Below are 11,639 nucleotides of genomic sequence, written 5' to 3'. Positions count from 1 at the left end.
CCCAACTCGCTACCATGGTTCTTCCTCCTAACATGGTCGCCCCTGCTACCATGGTCCTCCCTTGCTACCATGGTTCTCCCGGCTAACATGGTCGCCCCTGCTACCATGGTCCTCCCTTGCTACCATTGCCCGACGTGCTACCATGGTTCTCCCTCCTAACATGGTCACCCCTGCTACCATGGTAACCCCTGTAACTATGGTTCTCCTGCTACCATGGTCCCCTTGCTGCTATAGGCCTCTGTGATGACATGGTCCTCCCTTGCTGCCATAGTGCCTTCTGTTTCCATGGTCCCCATGGTTTCCCTGCAACCATGGCCGTTCCTGCTCCTGTGGTCTTCCCTTTTGCTGCCTGGGGTCCCTCAGCAGCATGGTCCGGGCAGCGTGGTCTAGTTAGGGTGGCGTGGAGAGGTATGAGACCCCATGGCGTGGGTGGCGGAGACGGGTCGGGATGGTGTAGAAGGCAATGTGATGGGGACGGGCGGCAGGGTGATGGCGGGGAAGGTGGGCGGTGATGCGGTGGTAAGGCGGATGGCAGCATGGTGGCAGGTTGGCTGTCAGCCTGGTGGCGGGACGGGCAGCAACGTGGTGGCAGGGAAGGCTGATGGCAGCGTGGTGGCAGGGAAGGCGGGTGGCAACGCGGTAGACGAAGGCGGGGGGAGGGGGGGGAGAGGAGGGCGGCAGCGTGGTGGCGGGCGGCAGTGTGCGTGGTGCCAGTGTGGGTGCCGGTAGCGGCAGGCAGCGCTGCGTCAGTGGCCGTGACAGTAGGCAGGTGGCGTGGTTCTCCCTCCCCGGCCAGCCGGCTCCATGCTGGGTGGACCTCCCCTTTCGTGCTGCACCTCCCTGGCTCCTGGCCTCGTCCACCACCAGTCACCCAGATCCTCCACCTCTCGTCTGGCCCAGCTGTAAGCAGCTACCACACTTCCTCCTGCCCTGCCTCGCCATGTTATATAAACATAAACACCGCCTCAAGATGACCATGGTGTTGCGTGTGACGACGCCGCTCCGCCACTGCTGAAAGTGTGTCGCGTGGGTCTGTGCTCAGGGACGTCCCAAAGGCAAACACGTTTGTGAGATTCCTGTCATACTGTAAGTAAACATCTGGCACCTGCTAGTTACTGGATTTCCTGCATGCTCATAAACACACACACACACACACACACACGCACACACACACACACACACACACACACACACACACACTCACACACACACAAACACATATATATATATATATATATATATATATATATATATATATATATATATATATATATATAATCTTAAGTACTTTGGATAAGTAATTTAAATGGTAATAGAAATTTGATGATAATTTCTTAAACATAACGGAACGACCCCTGCATGACGACGGTACGACCCTTGAGCATGTCTGTGGAACCCTTTGGTCTGTCTCTTACCATCAAGGGCCGTACCGTCGTGCTCATGGGCCGTACCGTCGTGCTCAAAGTGTCGTACCTTCGTACTCAAGGGTCGAACCATCGTGCTCAAGGGTCGTACCGCCGTGCTCAAGAGTCGAACCGTCGTGCTCAAGGGTCGAACCGTCGCGCTCAAGTGTCGTACCGTCGTGCTCAAGGGTCGAACCTTCGTACTCAAGGGTCGACCCGTCATGCTCAAGTGTCGTACCGTCGTGCTCAAGGGTCGTTCCTTCGTACTCAAGGGTCGACCGGTCATGCTCAAGTGTCGTACCGTCGTGCTCAAGGGTCGAACCGTCGTGCTCAAGGGTCGAACCGTCGCGCTCAAGTGTCGTACCGTCGTGCTCAAGGGTCGAACCGTCGTGCTCAAGGGTCGAACCGTCATGCTCAAGTGTCGTACCGTCGTGCTCAAGGGTCGTACCGTCGTACTCAAGGGTCGTACGGTCGAGCTCAAGGGTCGAACCGTCATGCTCAAGGGTCGTACCGTCGTGCTCAAGTGTCGTACCGTCGTACTCAAGGGTCGTACGGTCGAGCTCAGTAGATTACCTCATATGAGACTGAAAATCCAAACTTATGTCCATGCGTGGTCGCCAGCTACAGTGTGCGTGGTGACAACAGTTAATAACATCACACACACTATGACCATCATTCACTGCGAGCCCATCTGGGGTCGGGATCATATGGGTTCAAATCCTGGACGCCGCAGTCCGACTACAAGCAACCCTAGCTGTTCATCCTTCCCTTGGGGATAAGCGATAAATTGGTACCTGGCTTAGGATGGTGTGTGTGTATGTGTGTGTGTGTGTGTGTGTGTGTGTGTGTGTGTATTTATACTCATACACAGGAGTAAAGACATGGTACATTTATATAAGATTAAGAGACGAGGCAACACGAATGTAAAAGTCTCTCCCCACAAAACACACACACACACACACACACACACACACACACACATCAAGAGACCAGCAAAGACACTGTCTAATGGCAAACTTAGAACATCATTCAGTTATATGGATAAGGAAATAGTAAACTGTGTCGCATCCCACGGCAGGTCAAAACTATATAGAATGTGCTTCTCGCGGTTGGTCAGAGCGCCTTCTTAAGACGCAAAGAGAACTCCCAGAGAAGGTCTAAAGGAGGGCTAACAAAGATGGTAGCGGAATTAAGAGAGCTGAGTTAAACAGAAGAGTTAGAGGCTTAACTTTGCCCACCTCGTAAGAGAGAAGAGTAAGGGTTGACCTGAGTTTTTTAAGTTTTTAAACCAGCAAGATCAAATAATCAGAAGACATAATGTGAAATGAAGCCAAGATAAGTTAGAAAAGATGTAAAGAAATACTTTATCAGTATAAAATCAATGGGATGAGCAGAATAAACAGTTATGAGACTGAATATGGACAGGATATAGAAGTTTAAAAAGTTGTATGATGATAAAGAATGTTCAAGGGATGGAGCCACATGAATGGAGAAGTCCTTACCCTTACAGTATAGATAGGCAATTACACACACACACACACACACACACACACACACACTGAGTTACGCACATAAGCACACGTATTACCCAAACAGAGAGAAACAGTCAAGAACATACACACACACACACACACACACTCACACACACACACACACACACTCACACACACACACACACACACACACACACACACACACACAGAGTGAGTTACGCACATAAGCACACGTATCACCCAAACACAGAGAAACAGTCAAGAAAATATACGTATACACACACAAAGCGCCTCAAAAGAAATTTTACTTTACATGAAGAAGAAAATGATTTAATGGTGATGAGATTGTGAAAGACGACTCATGCGTGCTTGGCCCATAGTTCACATGTAAGAACATTGAAAAAAAAAAAATCTTAATGAAAAAATACAGAAAAACAAGGCCCAACACACACGTGGGAGAAGACATGACTGTGATTGGCCACCTACTGTTGCTTGTAATATATGCACAAGGGTGACTATTTGACTGTGACTACATTTCTATATACTACGAGGGAATTTTATACTCACGAGTCCCCCCACCCTATCTTTTTACCTCCCATTTCCAGCGTGAAAACCCTTTTAAAATCTTTTTACGACTGTCACTGAATTCACCTGCTCTTCAATTACCTCCTTCCATCTATCTACCCCCCCTAAAAAAAACCATTCTCTCCCTTCTTTTCCGACATTTTTTTCTGTATGATTTCTGATCGCGTCCTCTCGAAAATGGTTCCTCCCCACTAGGCAAACAGTTGCCCAGTATCACCTTCCTCGAAACCATTAAGAAATTTAGGAAACCAATGAGGAATCCAGACACCATTAAGGAATCGAAAAATGGAGAAAAAAAACAAGTGAAATACGGAATTCAAATGAAGTAATCATGATTCCTTCAGACGTGCGTCGTACACATCCACACTCCTTCAGACGTGCGTCGTGCACCCTCCATACTCCTTCAGACGTGCGTCGTACACCCACACTCCTTCAGACGTGCGTCGTACACCCTCCATACTCCTTCAGACGTGCGTTGTACACATCCACACTCAGACGTGCGTCGTACACCCTCCATACTCCTTCAGACGTGCGTCGTACACCCACACTCCTTCAGACGTGCGTCGTACACCCTCCATACTCCTTCAGACGTGCGTCGTACACATTCACACTCCTTCAGACGTGCGTCGTACACCCTCCATACTCCTTCAGACGTGCGTCTTACACATCCACACTCCTTCAGACGTGCGGCGTACACCCTCCATACTCCTTCAGACGTGCGTCGTACACATCCACACTCCTTCAGACGTGCGTCGTACACCCTCCATACTCCTTAAGACGTGCGTCGTACACATCCACACTCCTTCAGACGTGCGTCGTACACCCTCCATACTCCTTCAGACGTGCGTCGTACACATCCATACTCCTTCAGACGTGCGTTGTACACCCTCCATACTCCTTCAGACGTGCGTCGTACACATCCATACTCTTTCAGACGTGCGTCGTACACATCCACACTCCTCAGACGTGCGTCGTATACATCCACACTCCTCAGATGTGCGCTGTACACATCCACACTCCTCAGACGTGCGTCGTATACATCCACACTCCTCAGACGTGCGTCGTACACATCCACACTCCTCAGACGTGCGTCGTACACATCCACACTCCTCAGACGTGCGCTGTACACATCCATACACTATAGAACACACCCGTCACTGGTGGTTTTTGTGACGCACAGCAACACCCGTCACTGGTGGTTCTTGTGACGCACAGCAACACCCGTCACTGGTGGTTCTTGTGACGCACAGCAACACCCGTCACTGGTGGTTCTTGTGACGTACAGCAACACCCGTCACTAGTGGTTCTTGTGACGCACAGCAACACCCATCACTGATGGTTCTTGTGACGCTCAGCAACACCCGTCACTGGTGGTTCTTGTGACGCACAGCAACACCCATCACTGATGGTTCTTGTGACGCTCAGCAACACCCGTCACTGGTGATTCTTGTGACGTACAGCAACACCCGTCACTGGTGGTTCTTGTGACGCACAGCAACACCCGTCACTGGTGGTTCTTGTGACGCTCAGCAACACCCGTCACTGGTGATTCTTGTGACGCTCAGCAACACTCGTCACTGGTGGTTCTTGTGACGCACAGCAACACCCGTCACTGGTGGTTCTTGTGACGCTCAGCAACACCCGTCACTGGTGGTTCTTGTGACGCACAGCAACACCCATCACTGATGGTTCTTGTGACGCTCAGCAACACCCGTCACTGGTGGTTCTTGTGACGCACAGCAACACCCGTCACTGGTGGTTCTTGTGACGCACAGCAACACCCATCACTGATGGTTCTTGTGACGCTCAGCAACACCCGTCACTGGTGGTTCTTGTGACGCACAGCAACACCTATCACTGATGGTTCTTGTGACGCACAGCAACACCCATCACTGATGGTTCTTGTGACGCACAGCAACACCCATCACTGATGGTTCTTGTGACGCACAGCAACACCCATCACTGATGGTTCTTGTGACGCACAGCAACACCCATCACTGATGGTTCTTGCGACGCACAGCAACACCCATCACTGATGGTTCTTGTGACGCACAGCAACACCCGTCACTGGTGGTTCTTGTGACGCACAGCAACACCCATCACTGATGGTTCTTGTGACGCTCAGCAACACCCGTCACTGGTGATTCTTGTGACGCACAGCAACACCGGGCCCTAGAGCCTACCTGACCAAGCAATAGATAGTTCAAACAGCTGGTTACTTAAAGACTTTACCTACCCAGCATCGGAGGGCTCAGCACCTGAGAACGAGTATACGAAAAATAAGCTTGACTGATCAGCGACAGATCCACATATATACACACACAAGTTGCCGCGTCTCTGCCCAGCGGATCAAAAAAATGTTTCTCATTACACCTGCATACAGTGAGAGCCAGAGAAGAGGCGCCAGCGATAATGAAGCTGGTTTATGAATTAAGAGACTGGGTAATGAGATTGGTGTCTGGGGGCCGGTCAGGAAAGGTACGAGGGAACGCAGAGCGAAGGCCTGAATTAAAATAGTAAATAAGGCGGAGGTATGAGGTATGGGTTGAGAGGAAAGGGTACATTACGGTAGAGTGCAAACACTGGGGAGTGTTTATCTCAGCCACTCGTATGGAAGGCAGAGGCGGAAGCAGCTAAGACCGAACGGTACGGACGGACTTCCGTCTTAAGGGGAATGAAACTATAAGTGAGACACTATAAGGTAAAGGTCACGAACCTGTGGGTCAAAGGACCACTAAGAAAACCCATCTAAACTTCCAAACATCGATGGGTCATTAGGGGAAAAGGACGGGTCGGATGCATGCCAGTCTCTCTACCTCCTGACAACCCTCCAGTCTGGCCTTATGACGACGACCCTCCCGAGCACTGATGAAAGTCACGGTGCCTATCTTACGGTCTCGACCCTGATGGAGAGTGAGGAGCTTAAACAGTCAGGCTCGCACCTTCAGACCACCGAGTTGTGAGAGTGCACGGTGGACTCGGCTTAAGCAACACTGGAGACCGTTCTATCAACTAGTGTATAATCCCTCCAGTCCTGCAGCTGTAAGCTGCGCCTCCCCTGAATAATAAGGATCTTCACGGGATGGGGAGTGAGAGGGAGTGGAGATTCCAGGGGGGGTGAATTTCTCCGGGGATGAATTGAGTGTCATTCTGGCACTCTTGGAAAAGTATTGAGAGAATGAGAGAAAGCGGGAAAGGGAGTGTTCTAAACTCGCGAGAAACAGACGGCAGGGTATGTAACTCGACAGCCACATGGGATGTGGCAAGTTCTTGAGGTATAGGCAAGATGTCCAGACGCCTGGAAGACAATGAGACACCGGAATACACTTAAAGGCTGTGCGAGACTCAGCGAGACGCACGACACAAGGCACAACGCTGACGCACACCAAGTTGAGATGCAACAAGAAACAGAGACATGGCAGCGATGTGGCGTCGTGACGAGGATGAGCCGACCGCAGACTGAGACGTGTTGAGAAGGAGAAGAATTATAGAGATATGGCAGAGATGATGAGATGCAGCGAGACGAAGACATGTGACACGATGTTTAAGACGTGGCAAGACGGCCAGGGGAAATACGGACACGGCAGGATGTGGAGATCAGACAAAGGCGCCGAGTTGTGGCTTACGCTGGGGAATGCAGGGAGACACACTGACGGACGAAGAAGAGTCTACACCACGATTGTGGCGGGGAGGTTGACACGCGCCACCGTGCCGACACACGCGTGTGTGAGATGCTGAACTCGTCCTGCAAATACTACCGCATGACGGACGAGGTGTCGGAAGCAACAGATGCATCAGCTGTCACCAGGAGACTGCTCTGCCACCGGTGACTCCGACTCACGCTGGAGGACATCTGGTGAGGAGTGGGATCAGCGGGGACACCGTAAGCGAACGTCCCCCCAAACACACAGAAATGGTGCACGACGGCCGCTGATGCTCAACTTCCCGTGGGCAGCAGGAACACAACGAGTGAAGGAGAGTGTGATCAATGTCAACAACAAAAAAATATATCAAGCCGAAGAAAAACACTATCCAAGGATGTGTTTCCCTTAATCAGAAGTAGAGGCTGAACAGGGCTTGCACGAACGGGTCTTTGCATAAAAAAGACCAATGGTCCGTCAAACCCTAACGGACGTTAGGGTAATGGGCCAATACATGGCCAAGACTCTGACCGTAACGCTCCTCTAAATATATTACATTACGAGTCGACGGAAACCAGGCTGCGGGCTATAGAGGCTAAGGGATAGTATAAGAAAGGGTTCAGATGCTGGTAAAAGAAAAACGAATGGTATCTTGGGAGAAGGGAGTTGGAATTCGTGTGGGAGGAGTCGGGGGTGGGGATGTAAACTGTAGTCAGGAATCAAGAGAAAGGTGAGGTGCTTGTGGGTAAGAGGAGAGAGAGCCGAAGATTTCCAGGTTGAGGACTAGGAGTTATGGGAATAGGCTTGAAGGCAAAGAGGAAAAAGGCTTGGTCGATTACGGGGCTACGACGTACGAGAAGAATGGCTGGGGAGGGCAGACTAGGGGCGAGTAAAATGGTAAGGCAATGTGTGTACGAGGTTACAAGGGGCGTTACCAGGGAGAAGATGAAGAGTGAAGACATTCGGCAACTACGGTTGATGGACGAGACCGGAGCATTACGCCTAAGTTTAACGAGAAGGAAGTCGACGAATCCTGGACTTGACGGACGAAGACGCAGGGTCCATGGGTAGATGGACGAGACCACAGCGGGTCTTGAGCTGAAGAACGAAACCAGTGTATCGTGTTGAGTGACGAGATCACAAACCTTAAGGTGGCATAGGATGAGGCTACAGCAGACGGAACCGCAGGAGATTTTTATCCTTAGAATCTACATTAATATCTGAAAACATCAAATATCTATTTATAAGATATAACGACATTCGACAAACTACCATCTTAAGATTCGAGAGGCATTATTTGATGTCGTCGTTCACTTTGCGAAGAGACAAATGACGGTGTGGCCTCGTAAGCCCAAATCAGCGGCTGTGGGGGCTTTTATTTCTACGTCTGCTCCACCCGACTGTGTTTACCTCAGGTCACGAGAGGCTCTTCGTTTACGAGGGAATTCACTGAGTCCCGTCATCCTCAACATTAAGTTGTTGCCATTCATGTCGCTAGAATTGCAGGGGAGGCTTGTGGTGCAGCCCTCTCCCGTCCTGCGGGTGGTGGCGCAAAGGAGGACACACAATGTATAACCTTTCCGGGAACTTAAGTCACTTTCGGGAACTTAGTCACAGTGACTGAAGTATAAAACAAGTGACATTTTAGACGAATTATCTACAGTTGGCAAAGTTGGGGATACTGGAAAAATATCTTCGATAAAACGTCATTATGAAGGAAATGTTGACACATACCTTGTGATGGGAGGCTGGGGTTGTGTGAGTGAGAAGCCTTTGGCAACCTAGACCCAACTGGCTATGCATGTCGGGCCAGGTTCTGTGCGGCTTCTCAATCACAGTATTGGCTCAAATGACGACCACCACTGGAGACTCACAATGCCCGCTTGACCCAAGGTGACCCGTATGCTGACGGTGATGGTAAAAGCACATCAAACGATGTTCATAAAGTGTTTCTGTTTGAGAAGTGAAGGGACGGGTCTGGGGTCAGAGCCGAAAGGAAGAGCGGCTGGAACAGAGATGTAAATGAGGAGAGGAGCAACACGTGCCTGCCAGTCTTGAACAACACAGACGTCACACGGCATATGTTGTAAGGCTGCTCTGCCAACTCATTACTGGACGCGGGAGTTTGGGCGAGGATAAAGAAGACAGCGCTGGTGACGACGTTACTTGTGGAGCCCCAGACCCAGAGGCGAAGTCAGAGGAAAGGCACGAACCAAGTGGTGGCGAGGGGTAGTGTCGTAGGATGCAGGAGGGTGGTATATGCAGATGGCACCGCTGGTGCCAGAGGGTACAGCATGGTGCAGAGGGATGGTTCAACCACGCAGCATCGTTGGTACAGGAGGGTATGGTATGGTGGAAGAGGGTGGTGGTACACCCAAACACCACAGCTGATGCCGAGGGATACACATGGTGCATTAGGTTAGTGGTACATACACCACCGTTGGTGAAGGACAGGGAAGGGTGGTGGCGGGTCCTGACCTGTAGGGCTACTGCAAAACAGAGGAGTCGGGTTTCCATTCTGGACCAGCCGGAGGAGGGGTACATAACCGTCCCCGTGGTCCAGTCGTCGCCCATAGCCCAATGGGTACCCCATGGGCCAGTGTCACCCAATGGGCCAGAGGTACTCCGTGGGCCAGTGGTACTCCGTGGGCCAGAAGAACCCAGTGGGCCACAAGTAAACACTACAGTGTAACACTTTGAGTCAGTATTCCGGCACTCTTATATTTACCCCAGGACCAATTTCATTTAAGGAGTCCCGGAGTTACCCAGGACCATTCTAAAAGGCTCTTGGAGCCCAAGGCTGGGCTACTTCCAGTGCCAGGGAAATGTAGACTCCTTGGGAGGAAGATTAATGACGAGACTATACTCCCAGTGACACAGCCTCGCAAAAAGTGACCTTTTCCACTCGCGGTGTGACCTCGAGTAGGAGGAGTCCGGTAATACCTATATAACTACATATATATATATATATATATATATATATATATATATATATATATATATATATATATATATATATATATATATTTATATAATCTTAAGTACTTTGGATAAGTAATTTAAATGGTAATAGAAATTTGATGATAATTTCTTAAACATAACGGAACGACCCCTGCATGACGACGGTACGACCCTTGAGCATGTCTGTGGAACCCTTTGGTATGTCTCTTACCATCAAGGGTCGTACCGTCGTGCTCAATGGTCGAACCGTCGTGCTCAAGGGCCGTACCGTCGTGCTCAAGGGTCGAACCATCGTGCTCAAGGGTCGTACCGCCGTGCTCAAGAGTCGAACCGTCGTGCTCAAGGGTCGAACCGTCGCACTCAAGTGTCGTACCGTCGTGCTCAAGGGTCGAACCTTCGTACTCAAGGGTCGACCCGTCATGCTCAAGTGTCGTACCGTCGTGCTCAAGGGTCGTTCCTTCGTACTCAAGGGTCGACCGGTCATGCTCAAGTGTCGTACCGTCGTGCTCAAGGGTCGAACCGTCGTGCTCAAGGGTCGAACCGTCGCGCTCAAGTGTCGTACCGTCGTGCTCAAGGGTCGAACCGTCGTGCTCAAGGGTCGAACCGTCATGCTCAAGTGTCGTACCGTCGTGCTCAAGGGTCGTACCGTCGTACTCAAGGGTCGTACGGTCGAGCTCAAGGGTCGAACCGTCATGCTCAAGGGTCGTACCGTCGTGCTCAAGTGTCGTACCGTCGTACTCAAGGGTCGTACGGTCGAGCTCAGTAGATTACCTCATATGAGACTGAAAATCCAAACTTATGTCCATGCGTGGTCGCCAGCTACAGTGTGCGTGGTGACAACAGTTAATAACATCACACACACTATGACCATCATTCACTGCGGGTCCATCTGGGGTCGGGATCATATGGGTTCAAATCCTGAACGCCGCAGTCCGACTACAAGCAACCCTAGCTGTTCATCCTTCCCTCAGGGATAAGCGATAAATTGGTACCTGGCTTAGGATGGTGTGTGTGTATGTGTGTGTGTGTGTGTGTGTGTGTGTGTGTGTGTGTGTATTTATACTCATACACAGGAGGAAAGACATGGTACATTTATATAAGATTAAGAGACGAGGCAACACGAATGTAAAAGTCTCTCCCCACAAAACACACACACACACACACACACACACACACACACACACACACACACACACACATCAAGAGACCAGCAAAGACACTGTCTAATGGCAAACTTAGAACATCATTCAGTTATATGGATAAGGAAATAGTAAACTGTGTCGCATCCCACGGCAGGTCAAAACTATATAGAATGTGCTTTTCGCGGTTGGTCAGAGCGCCTTCTTAAGACGCAAAGAGAACTCCAAGAGAAGGTCTAGAGGAGGGCTAACAAAGACTGTACCGGAATTAAGAGAGCTGAGTTAAACAGAAGAGTTAGAGGCTTAACTTTGCCCACCTCGTAAGAGAGAAGAGTAAGGGTTGACCTGAGTTTTTTAAGTTTTTAAACCAGCAAGATCAAATAATCAGAAGACATAATGTGAAATGAAGCCAAGATA

At 50.2% G+C, this 11,639-nt stretch overlaps 1 protein-coding gene across 3 annotated transcripts in view; it reads left to right on the top strand.

The window, feature by feature from the left end:
- Window positions 1-703: 703 nt before the first annotated feature.
- The window catches only part of LOC139748247 (uncharacterized), a 73,242-nt gene continuing 62,306 nt past the window's right edge, over window positions 704-11,639 (top strand). For all 3 annotated transcript variants that reach the window (XM_071661160.1, XM_071661149.1, XM_071661139.1), the window contains exon 1: window positions 704-1,086. The gene's annotated coding sequence lies outside the window, so the exon portion shown is untranslated. The remainder of the gene's footprint in view (window positions 1,087-11,639) is intronic.

Source organism: Panulirus ornatus, chromosome 5, assembly GCF_036320965.1.
Source record: "Panulirus ornatus isolate Po-2019 chromosome 5, ASM3632096v1, whole genome shotgun sequence".
Lineage (NCBI taxonomy): Eukaryota > Metazoa > Arthropoda > Malacostraca > Decapoda > Palinuridae > Panulirus > Panulirus ornatus.
This window is presented reverse-complemented; position numbering and strand designations above follow the sequence as displayed.